We start from the raw sequence: 13555 nt of genomic DNA on the forward strand, positions 1-13555 counted from the left end.
AAAAGGTTCACTTGCTATTAAAAATAATTATTTTAATTTTTGACATTATTTTATGGGTGTATTGGTTGATACAAATAGGATGGAGTACACTTGTGAGATGCCATTGCAAGATATATAAGTTTATTGGAATATTGTTGAAGGAAAGACTAGGATGCTAGAATGTTGTTGAAAGATAAATATGGATAGGTTTTTTCTTTGGAAATTCTCCCTATTAGCCTCTTTATATATGTAATTTTTTTGTTTGTAAGATATTAATACTTTAGTATCCACAATTGATTTGTCATGGTTTCATGTTCCCTTTCTTCTTTTATTATGGCTTCTTGACCTCAAACCATATGCTAGAGTGAAAATGTCTTACTAACTAGTTTCATATCTAACAAGATTATATGACTAACTTCATAACTTTTGCACTAAATTAACATTTATCAAAGCTAAGAACATCATATTGAATGACATCAACTTCATTGGCTAGTACAAAAGTATGATTCTATAATAAAAAATATAAAGGCTCTCCAAAAAGGGGGGCTAATTAGTTGCTCAAAAATAAAGTATGAGGAGATTAAAAAAATTTTTATAAACAAACTTTTAGGTGGTTATTTCTCAAAATAATTCTAACAAATTAAACAAACTTGACTACTACTACACTTAAATTTAAGCCAGTTTTTATTTTTCCTTGTGGTTTATAGTGCAAATATGTTGTGATTATACACAAAGTTGCCTAACCTTGTGGTTAGTTGTGCTCTATGTCAAGTTTGTTGTATGGAGTTGTTTAGGCATGATTTCTATCATAAGGATTGTGAATTAAATTAATTGAACAACTTGATCATTTCTATAGATAAATCATATTTTAGAGTTGTTTTCATTGAATTAATTGATATTATAGGTACGAAAATTAGAAAAATAAATACCTGGTCTATCATTTCATATGGACGCCAAGATTATACCTAATAGAAACATTTAAAAAACATTTTTAAAGTTGATCATTAGCAATACATAATTAACATAATCTAATCCAGAAACATTGCTCTCGTAATACATAATTCGTTGCATAATTATATTAAAACACTTGAAATAGCCAAAATATAAATTAGTGGTAAAGAACACAAAAATTGACCTCTTAATTTAGAATAATATTTTAACCCAATAAAATAAAATCCAATTTAAATAATGATTGCACTTATTGTTTAGGCAAATTGAAGGACTAACTAACCATCTCTGTAAAACCTATGATGAAAGGGTGCTTCTGACAAACTTGGTTAGTAGTTAACATTTTTTTTTCCTTTCCATCTAGCTCACAAGAGAGCATGCCAATTTGACATGTTGAGTTTTTGGCAAGTACTTGATATTTTTTTGGTGTGTACTTGTTAAATATTGGGTAAGTTTCACAATATAAACTTGGCAAAAGGGAAAATACATAAGAAAACTTCCCCTTGACCTTGTTGGGTGCTTTGGACCCAAACCTCAAAACAATGGAATCACTACCTATAAATCTATTTATGTGTAAATGTCTCATTAATTTAATGCCATTTTATTGTAGAGATACATGATGCTAAAGGTGAATAAGAATGCATAAAAATATTTAGAGGAAATTTTGAACAAGATAATTAATAAATTAAAGAAATTTGCAGTAGTAGATCTATAGGATAAAATTGGTGGCTTTAAATTGTATGGTTTTTGAGTATTTGGGGATAAATTTATTGTCATTAATTGAGAGTTTTTTAGGTTTAAAAGTTTAGAATAAGTATACTGAAAAAATTGGCAAAATCTGACTTATAGCTTACAAGTTTAAGGTGTGCATATTTAGCCTGGATAGCTATTGTGAATTTTCCCTAGTTAGTCTATGAGATCCCTTTTAAAGGTATAATGGTTTATTTTTGTAAGATGGTCTTGATTTGTTTTATAAGATCATTTATATTTTAGGTTCTAGCTAGTCTATTACTAGTCTATGAAATCATTTTTTAATATCAAAATAATCAAATCAAAATATAAATTTTGATGTGAAGTGCATAATTAAAATTATACCTTAAACATTTAAATCTATTATTTTTAGTTTCTTTTTAGTCTTGATTAATCTAGGAGATCAATTCATAGTCCAACAATATATATATAATTCAATGATTGTCTTTATAGATATTTTCAACCACAAAAAATATAATTTAGGAAAAACTTATAATTGTTTTCTATATACTTCTCATATTTATAATAGATCATAAAATATGATCTAAAACATTAATTAAAGAACACATACAATATAAAAATATATATTCATACAAGTAAAAACTATAAAATTTAACTTATTGTTGATCATGCATATAATATACCACTATATAAGGATTGATGTAAATCAGAGGTAATCAATAAAACATTTGGATCATTTGAAAATAGTTACCTATTTCTTTATTGGAATCTACATGAATAGAGCTAGCTGATTTGCCTTATTTTGTTCTATAATTAGAATATTTAAATTTTCAATTACCTTTATAGCCTTGAGATAGCTAAGCCTTGTGAAGGTTACCTTTTATATTTTTAAATTTCATTTCTCTTAATATACTTATATCTTAACTATAAAATATTGTATATCCTAATTTTTATTCTATGTTATTGGTATATTAAGCGCATCTGGACATTCTAGGTCACTATGGTGTTGCCTATCCTTATATATGGATGAAGAGATTTTAGTAGTTGGATTGAATTTAATAATTTGGTTTTGTAGCTGAAATTATATTTCAAATTCGTTTATAAATTTAAAATTTTTTTAAATCAAAGTCATCCTCATGAGTATTTTGTGAAAAAAATTCATAAGTATTTTGTTCTTTTTGTTTGGTAACAACATTATTGGCTATGATAAATAATGAATAAGAAAAAGTTATCGATATAAAAAAGGTTTATCAAGTCCATTGCAAAGGCATTGCAGATCATATAAGAGATGCTCAATGGTCTATTATGTGGCAATGAAATAAACAAGGAAGAAATATGAAAATAAAATGGGCAAAATCAATATTTTGCAGTAGTAGCAAATTTCAGTTAACTTACCTAAAGAAATTGAGTTAAACATCATAGACAAGAATTCCCCCACAGTTGGATGCCATATTCTGTTGTTAAGAAGCTACTGAAATATAATACAATAATCAGAAATGAATTTAAATTTCACATTTAAATAATTGATAGAGAAAAGTATTATATAGTGGATCCCATTACCACAGCTCAAAGCTTAGCCTCTAACTATCACATTAGTTAAATAAATTGCTCTAACCGCATGCCAATAAATAAAATGTTAAAACTCTATGAAGAGGATTCCACAAACATTTGATATGATATAAGGAAAAACAATCTTGCTGTAATACAACACATCTCACAAGAAAGAACCTAGTTTATTGGTCTCGGGTTTTTTTTTTTTTAAATAGAAAATAAGCTACACTAGAATATTTAGCATACCCATGCCTCTGTACAAATTTAGTTTTCTTTTTTGTATAATGCTCTGCATAGTGATCATGCTTTTTCCAAGTCATCCAATAGTTGGGCCATTATAGACCCATTAAGACAACTCATTGATCTAATAACATAGGATTCAATTGTCAATGAGCATTATGTAATACAAGAAGTTCCAATTAATGTTAATCAACTAATTACCAATGATGGAAAGAAGATTTGAGCTTTTGAGATTTCAATGGAAAGCTTCCACATCCGATGATTTGATTGGGTAAAATGATGAACTTATAACTTGCCTATAACAAGGTTATTGGGCCTTATGGATAAAAAAAATATCACAAGAATTAGAAGGATGATCGATATCCCTAAGATGAAACTCTCTCTATTAATTAAGTCTTTTTAGTGACACTGGTAAACATGAATCATTGTAAATCTATGGAGTGGTATATTTATAGGTATACAAGATGGGTAGTAAAATATGATTTTCCCCTTCATTATGAAAGGATATGATAGATTGATGAAGTTAAAATGCACAATTTGCTCAATCACAACCAAGAAGATGGGTATGGAGCAACCCAACAATGTTTTCCAAAGATGACATGATTAAATAAAATATGAGGCAATTGCTATTGGTGAGAAAAAAATGTGATTCATGTCTTTTAAATGTGTAATATAATCAAGTCTTTTCTACATGCATGGAGATAAAAAAATGTCTATAGAATTAACTTACATTAATGTCATCATCCCATGGCTAAACTTTGCAATCATAAGTACATTTTTCACAATTCAAAGTTTTTAACTTAAATCTTGGTTCACTAATAGATGTGGTAGGTTAGTGGTGGTAGTGTTCACCCAATGCATTTATCAAAAGACAAAACAAAGCCCTTGCCCAACCAAGCATGATGGTTCAACCAAACTTAAAGTTTCTCAAAAACAAAAAAAAAACTCATAAATAATAGTTAAGTGGGCAAGGCTTGTCTTACTCAAATGAGAAAACACTTGCTAAAATGAGTTTAGTGGAGCTCCACAAAAGACACAAGAATCACATGATAAGAGTAGAACTCATACGAGTTGGGATCAACCTTGTGATGGAGCTTCTAAGACCTAGGGATTTAAAGATGGAATTCATCTTGAAAAAAAGAGATAAAGGATTCTCTGAGTTGACAATTGAGGCATGAGAAATAAGGGTTGGTAGCCAAAAAATAAGTGGGAAAGGAATCAATCATGTGGGATGTGGTAATCACATATGCTATAAACAAAATTAGAAACTAGTAATGTTAACTTAAAAAGAGAAAATAGACTTATCCTTCCCCCTGCTTAGGATTTTTTGTGGAGAAACAGAGTAAATAATTCAATCTAAACTTTGGTCTTATCCTAGAATACCTGATTTATGTGTCTCTTTCTTCACATTATGGATCTGTTTTATAAACTCTTTCTATGACTGAAGAAATTGTCTTTGTAACTTGGCTCTTATCCTTAAATACCTAATTTTTGTGTGTCTTTATTGACATTATGGATCTATTTTATAAACTCTTTCTATGACTAATGAAATTGTCTTTCAAACAAGTCTATATTTATTACAAGATAGACAAAGTTGCACTAAATATTAAAAAGTTGAGCACCAATTCCTTTCTTTTTTAAAAATTAAATGATAGAATTTAGCAGAGATTGATATAATTTAACAAGAAATATCTTGATTAGAGGTTTTTATAGCTATGATACCAAATAAAAAATTTGGAACAAGAGCAAAACAAAGAAAGGGAGAAATCACTGTGGCCATTAGTTTGAAAGTTAAAACCAATGGCGGGTAGTGTAGTAGGCTTAAAAGAACAAAATATTTGGTAGATAAAAGATAAAATCCCCTATGGATACTAGAAATGATCTACCAAGAACAAAATTGTTGTTTCATTTAGCAGTGCCATGAAACACTATGAATAGCAAGCATGTTTTTTTGGTGCAGATTGTATGGTTTATATCTCTCTTACCATTATAGTCTTTACTTTTTCATCTCTTAGCTTTTAATCCAACCAATTTTATTCCACTCACAAAAAATGAGGTCTTAAATAAAGTTGTACCCTAGTGAAATGAGTTATTCTTTACACTTGACATTTGAGCAATTTCATATTCAAATCATAGTGAGTAGATATATGATGGATAAACAACTGCACCACAAAATGTAGATCTACAATTTCAATATTTTTCTTTCCCTATGTTCTATTTCATAATAGATGTGTGTACCTTCCATATACAATTAGATTCTACTAGGTTATGAAGGGATGAGATTTTTTATCATCTAAATGCTAGACAACCAATCTCAGTTTTAAAGACTCATAAAATCTTTTTTTTTTATCTCAGTTTTAAAGACTCATAAAATATATATTTTTTTAAGTCAAGAAATGATGCTATTTGCCTCATCTAGATAAAAAAATTTAAGGGTTTCTAAATGCTCACCATGGCTCTTCCTATTTATATTCTTTATTTTTTCTTGTCAAAACTTTCCCCTTTCTCAAACCCTTATATTATAGTTGTCTAGCAAACAAAAACTATGGACATTTAGAATTTTTTGTAGCAATCATTATGTTCCATTCTTTAGAGACAATACATGGACTCCTTATTTCCCATAGGCAACATTCTCCCAAATAGATTCATCAAAGAGAATTGGCTCCTTTCCTAGTCTCTAACCATTAAAAATAGTCGAAGAAAGCATAGGGATGAAGAATTATACCTAAATTCCTCAATAAAAATAGCTAAAAAACACAACCCTACTCTATGTAGTCTTAAAAAAATCATAACAAAAAAATAATGATGCATAATGAATAATCAATGTTACGACCATCAATAAATGGTGTGATAGAAATAATATTGTTTTCCCTTTCAATCTCAAATCTTCCCAAAGTTTCTCTCATCTACAAGTAAAGGTGTTCTTTAATCACATCCATTGCATATAGAAGAGCTCTCTCACATTCCATTCATAAATAAAGACCCTAGATTTTCATTTTGGGTGCTAGAAAGGTTCAGGGTTCAATCCCCTAGCCCACAAAGGGATTCATCTACACCCATTCAGCCTTGATCCTGATGAACAAGATGTGGTCTTCAGGGAAGACAATGACATTCTATTCTTAGTAGTGAGGGAGTGGCTTAAAGTTCACGAAAAGTTTCTTGAGGCCCCCAAAATAGGAGCAAAGCATTGCAGTAGCTACTAGTGTTTGGTGAAAGAATCTGATATTTTTCCATGATTGAGGAAAAGTAGTAGTAATAGGGGGATTCATGAACTAGAAGAGTTGAATTGGGCATGGAGATTTCTGATCTAAAATTAGGGGAAATTGAGATTTGCAATTATTTGCACAAGGCATTTAGGCACAACACTTTGTCCCTATGCTTTTGTCAACTAATTTTAATGACAATATTATGCATTTTATTTAGGCACATTTTTCTATGGCTTTGAAAATTCAAACATGGGCCACCTTATTATGCTTACCCCTAAGATTGGCAAAGCAACATATTCAAATTTGTACTATCCTTAAATGAAACCTATGTCAAAACCTTCCAACTAAAACGTAGTCAACATAGGCCTGAGCGAAATAATTGATATAAGCATTCCAGCAAGGGTAATAGAGTGGATTTTTTGCTTCCACTTTCTCCTACCATGACTATGCTCTATTTTTTAATAGTTTGGGCATGCTTGTGATCTTAAAACTAGGATGAAAGAACATATAGAATTTGCATACAACTAGAGATGGGGGTTTTTGAAGTGCATACCTCAAGATCAAGAAATCAATACAAGGACATGATGTAGAGCTCACAAGTCACATCTCTATATATGGACAACCACATAGAAAGTAAACTAAATGTGAGCTGAATAATATTAATAAAGTTCTAATTTTAATATAAAATGTAAAAAGTTAAACATTAAATATCTAAGATGCTATATTAACTTTGTTTGAAATAAAAGTCTTAAAATACCATCTTGTGTAGTAGTGATCCCTAACTCTAACCCTAAACCCTAACCCTAACCCTATCCTCAATTCTAGCCCCAATTCTAACACTAACACTAATTGTAACCCTAACCCTAATGCTAACCATAACTCTAACTATAACACCAGTGATAACCTTAACCCTAACCCTAATTCTAACCCTAACTCTAATTCTAACCCTAACTATATTTGTAACCCTAATTCTAGCCCTAACCCTAATTCTTACCCTTATCCTAACCCTAATTCTTACCCTTACCCTAACCCTAACTCTATCTCTAACCCTAATTATATTTGTAACCCTAATTCTAAGCCTAACCCTATTTCTAACTCTATCTATAATTGTAACTAAAATTCTACCCCTAACCCTAACCCTAACCCCAACCCTATATAACCCTAAATCTAATCCTAATTGTAACCCTAACCCCAATTCTAGCCTTGACCCTAACCTAATTCTTACCCTAAATATAACTCTAATCCTAACTCTAACCCTAACTCTAACTCTAACCCTAATTCTCACCCTAACTCTAACCCTTATTCTAACCCTAACTCTAACTCTAATATAAATTCTAACCCTAACCCTAGTTCTAACCTAATTCTAGCTCTAACTCTAATACTAACTCTAACTCTATCTCTAATTCTAGTCCTACCCCTAATATTAACCCTTACTATAACTCTAACTCTAATTATAACCCTAACACTAACCCTAACCCTAACCCTAATCCTAACCATAAACCTACCCCTAATCCTAAGCCTAACACTATATATAACTCTAACTCTAGCCCTTATCTTAATTCTAATATTAATCCCAACCCTAACTATAACCTAACTCTAAATTTAACCCTAACTCTAACCATGACCCTAAATCTAACCCTAACCCCAACTCTATCTCTAACTTTAACTCTAACTCTAGCTTTAACTCCAACTCTAAATCTAATTCTAACCATGACCTTGGCTCTAACCTTAACCCTAACACTAACCCCAATTCTAACCCTAATTCTTACTCTAATTGTAACTCTTATACTAACAATAACACTAACACCACCTGTACTTTTAACTCTAGCTCTTATTGTAATCCTAACCCTAATGCTAACCCTAACACTAACTGTAACCCTAACTCTAACCCTAATTCTAACCCTGTCCTTAATTCTAACTCTAACTTTAACCCTAATTCTAATCATAACCCTAATTCTAACTCTAACAATAACCCTAAGTCTAACTCTAACCCTTATTCTAACTCTAATTCTAACTCTAACTCAAACTCAAACCCTAACTCTTACTCTAATTGTAACTCTTATACTAACAATAACACTAAAACCACCTCTAATTTTAACTCTAGCTCTTATTGTAATCCTAACCCTAATGCTAACCCTAACACTATTTGTAACCCTAACTCTAACCCTAATTATAACACTATCCTTAATTCTAATCCTAACTCTAACCCTAATTCTAATCTTTACCCTAATTCTAACTCTAACAATAACCCTAACTCTAACTCTAACCCTTATTCTAACTCTAATTCTAACTCTAACTCTAACTCAAACCTTAACTTTAATTCTAAACCTAACCCTAACTATATTTGTAACCCTAATTCTAACCCTCACCCTAATTCTTACCCTTACCCTGAACCTAACTCTATCTCTAAACCTAACTATATTCATAACCCTAATTCTAACCCTAACCCTAATCCTTACTCTAACTTTAGTTCTAGCCCTAACCTTAACTCTAACTCTAACTGTAACTCTAACCCTAAATCTATCCCTAACTTTAACACTAACCCTATAAATAACCGTAAATCTAACCCTAAGTGTAATCTAAATCCTACACCTAACCCTAATTTTAATCCTAATACTAAGCCTAATTATAACTCTAACCCTAACCTTAAACTTAACACTAACCCTAACACTAACTCTAACCTCAACCCTAACATGAACTCTAACTCTAACCCTAACCCTAACCTTAACACTAACCTTAACCATAAACATAACTCTATCCCTAACTCTAACTCTAAATCTCACTCTACCATAATTGGACTCTAACCCTAACCCTAACCCTAGCTCTAACCTTAATGTTGATTCAAAGCCTAACCCTAATTCTAACTTTAATCCTGAATCAAACCCTAAACCTAACCCTAACCTAATCCTAGCCTTACAACTATAACCCTAATCCTAACCCTAACCATAACTCTAACCCTAACCTTAACCATGACCATAACTCTAACCTTAACGTTAACCACAAACATAACTATAATCTAAACTTTAACTATAACTCTAACCATAACTCAAACCCTAACCCTAACTCCAATCCTAACCCTAATGCTAACCCTAACCTTAATTCTATTCCTAAGGTTAACATTAACTATAATGGTAACTCTGTCCCTAACCATATATCTACACTTGACTATAGCATTTTACATTACAATATCCCAAAAATAAAATAATATTTTTTGAATCTAAATTAAACTTGATATATTAAATTTTAAAAAAATGTTGAAGGATAATTTTATAGTAACTTTATACAACTATAAATAAAAATTAATTAGCAATTTTATAATAACCTTATCAAAATATAAATAAAAAGTAAATATTTTTCATATTGCGCCATGATTGCCACTAGCTTACACACACACACACACACACACACACACACACACACACACACACACACACACACACACACACACAGAGTAATCGTTCTCAAGGCGCCTATTTTCACAAATCCAAACTATGATTAAAATAACCTTGGGATTAAATGAAAACAGGTGCCTTGAGAATTATTACTCTCAACGTAATATACATAGGTATATATAAGCTAGTTGCAATCATCATTATTATCATCGTCGTCATCATCCAATTTGGAGAACACAATAAATTTTTTTTTTATGTCTACTATATCTTAGTAAACTTAGATGATATTTTTATTATGTTGATTATTAAATGACTATTGGCATTTGTCCATATTAGGGGAGAGAACCCAATAGTTGTGTGGGATCCAATAGTTGATCACCTTACTGTGAACATATAGTCCAATTTTCCAACACATTATTATTATATATTGTAATTAATTGATCTATTTGTAAATATAAAAAAATTCAAACATTGATAAACCAATACTTGAACACATGAAAACTTATAAATGTTATAGAAAAAATAAATATATGAATTCATTAATAAGTGAAATAAATAACTTTTTGTCTCAAATAAAATATCATAGTTATTTCATATATGTGTGTCACTTAAAACATAATATGCTCATTTAAATAAACATTGATGTCTTAGTGTACAAATACTACTCTTATGTGTACAACTATTGGGGTAGCAATGTATATGCATAGAGTAAATCATATTATCAATAATATGTCTCATCACAAATATAAAAGGTGAATACTATAAATGCTTTGTATTTCCTTATGAAATGTGTGAGATTGTCAAAAACTTTTAGTGTTCAGCTAATGGTCCCTTTTTGTTGGTTATAGGTTGTATTTTATATAATAATGTGTTATTTTATAGCAACAAATAATTATTTTTTGTTGAAGTATTTGTCCTTCTATGCTATATATAAAAGTTATATATAACAAATATTTATGATTAATAATAACTATTTGGTCCATTTAAGTTACATATATGTTACATTTCATATAGTTATACAATATTCTATTAACAACAAATGATAGTTTTAAATTCAATTATTAGATATTTTTAAATTAAGCAAATATTTAAAAAGTCATTTTTTGGACACATCTCACTAGGTGCACTATTTTAATGAGTTGTGTGATGACAAACCTTAGTTATAGGTAGTTCAATGTCCATTTTACAGTTTAAAAAAAAAGAAAAGGTCTTATGATATGCTATGTAGCAACTACATATTGATGAAGTTAGTCCTCATAACTATTGGTTCCTCTCCCTTAGAAAACAATTTATCTTTCATAATTGAGGCTTTAAAATATCAGCTGAAATAGACACTGAATGTAAGCCTACTTGCAAAGAGCAATAGAAAAATCTTTAAACTCCTTGAATTGTCTCCTGTCAATTAATCGACTGACTTTACTGACATTTAACGTGAAATAAATATTGGAAGTCAATGGAAGATGGTAGCCTTGGAAAGGACCCAACTTGCTCAGAGATAAAAAAGAGAAAATGGAAAGAAATGATGCAACACCTTTTCTAACAAAGACATATGCCATTGTTGACGATCCGTCAACAGATGGCATTGTGTCATGGAATAACAATTTTTTGGTGAAAGATCCACACCATTTTTTCCTTCATCTGCTGCCTCTCCACTTCAAACACTCCAACTTCTCAAGCTTCATTTGATAGCTCAACACATATGTCAGTATTCTTTGCATTATTTATGCTTTCATATAAAAACCCCTTTTTTATGGACGGTACATACAACCCGCCTTTCTCTCATTTTTTTGATTTCTTGATTCAAATCGTACAGGGATTTCATAAGGTGGATCCTGATAGATGGGAATTTGCACACAAATGCTTTCTCTGATGGCAAAAGCAGTTGCTCAACTCCATTCGCCAAAGAATATCAAGTCATTATAACTAGTCTCAAGGATCTAGCAGCCAATTGGGCCCAAAATATGATATTGAAGGGAATTCCAATGAGGAAGAGGATGCCATTGTTACGGATGTTATCCTGCTAAAGAAGGAGCAGGAAATTTAACAGAGCTTGAAGAAATGCAAAGACGATTTGCCCTTACAGAACAAAAACCACAACAAATGATGTCGTTCCTCCAAACAGTCACTCAAAATCCAATCTTTTTACCAAATGATTTGGTGGGATCAAGTATTTGCTGAGGAAACCCAATTTGAAAACTACAAAGTCCTTTCTGTCAGGTTTATTACATTAATTAGGTTAATTTTTGTGTTTAGATTAGATAAATAAAATCAATTCAATATATAGTTGCTGGAAAATAAAACTATATAAAGATGCCCAGACATCAATGTAATTGATTCAATATTATTCAATATTATTCATATCATTCCAGTATAATATTCAGTATCATTTCAATATCATTGTTAGTTTTAATTCTGTATGTTTCTAAATGTATTCGAAAATCTGAATCAATACTTTCAGCATTTTATATTTTTACTCTTTCATTTTATATTTTAAGTTTCACATTCTTTGGGTCTATTAGAGTGGTATCAGAGCAGGTTGATCAATGGGGAGAAGAGTGCTTTTAATGGATTTTGGATGACCCCTACTTTTTGTGAATAAAATAGGAGGCTAGAGGAAATGGAGGTTGGAGGATTTTTATCATCTCAAGCTAGCTTCTCGCTTAGAGATGATTACTACATGAGAAGCCACTATTTGTGTCCTTGTAAAGTTGGGGCTTGGCCAATTCCTTCCTAAAGATAAGAGGAGAATTGATAGATTTGTGTCCCTGAAGAAAAGAGGGGGCTTGGCTACATGATTGTCCTTCTATTGAGTAAGGGGGGGCAGGATTCCAACAATGGCGTTTGAGACACTCAGAGGAGATGTCAACTTTTGGAGACACTCGGAGGAGATGTTGATTTTCATAGGAAAGACGTTCAGACATATTAGTGGTGATCGTTTCTACAACACTTGAGGAGGTGTTAGACACACTCAAAGTAGATGTGGACTTTCAAAGGAAAGGTGTCTCATGTGCAGCACCAAAGGAGGCATCGGGCACACTCCATGAAGATGTGAAATTTTGGAGGAAACTATGTCTTGTTGTGTAAGAGAGGTAGAAAAATGTTATTATGAGGTCAACTTCAAGATTTATAGTCTAAAGTTGGGATATGAGGCCAACTTCAGGATTAAGATTTAAAATCTGAAGTTGCAGACTATTTACAAAGATTGGTGAAGGAGCTCAACTTCAGGATTAAGATTTGAAATCTGAAGTTGCAAACTACTTTTAAAGATTGGTAAGGGAGCTCGACTTCAGGATTAGGATTTGTAATCTGAAGTTGCTGACTACTTTCGAAGATGGAGCTTCATCAAAGTTTGTAATATTGGTGAAGGCTTTTCAATTTTGTTAGATTAATGTAATAAGGGGGAAGTTTTGGACTTATTACATTAATTAGGTTAGGAAGAATGATTGTTGAATTAATTTAATAAGGGGGGAATGTTAGGTTTATTACATTAATTAGGTTAGTTTTTGTGTTTAGATTAGATAAATAAAA

The 13555-nt window shown here is 30.9% G+C and overlaps 1 pseudogene; it reads left to right on the top strand.

Annotated features, from left to right (window-relative positions):
* Window positions 1-11536: 11536 nt before the first annotated feature.
* Window positions 11537-12205, top strand: LOC149551117 (heat stress transcription factor A-2e-like; annotated as a pseudogene).
* The last annotated feature ends 1350 nt before the right edge of the window (window positions 12206-13555 follow it).

This window comes from Cupressus sempervirens, chromosome 6, assembly GCF_028749045.1.
Source record: "Cupressus sempervirens isolate cs-2001-9-10 chromosome 6, ASM2874904v1, whole genome shotgun sequence".
Lineage (NCBI taxonomy): Eukaryota > Viridiplantae > Streptophyta > Pinopsida > Cupressales > Cupressaceae > Cupressus > Cupressus sempervirens.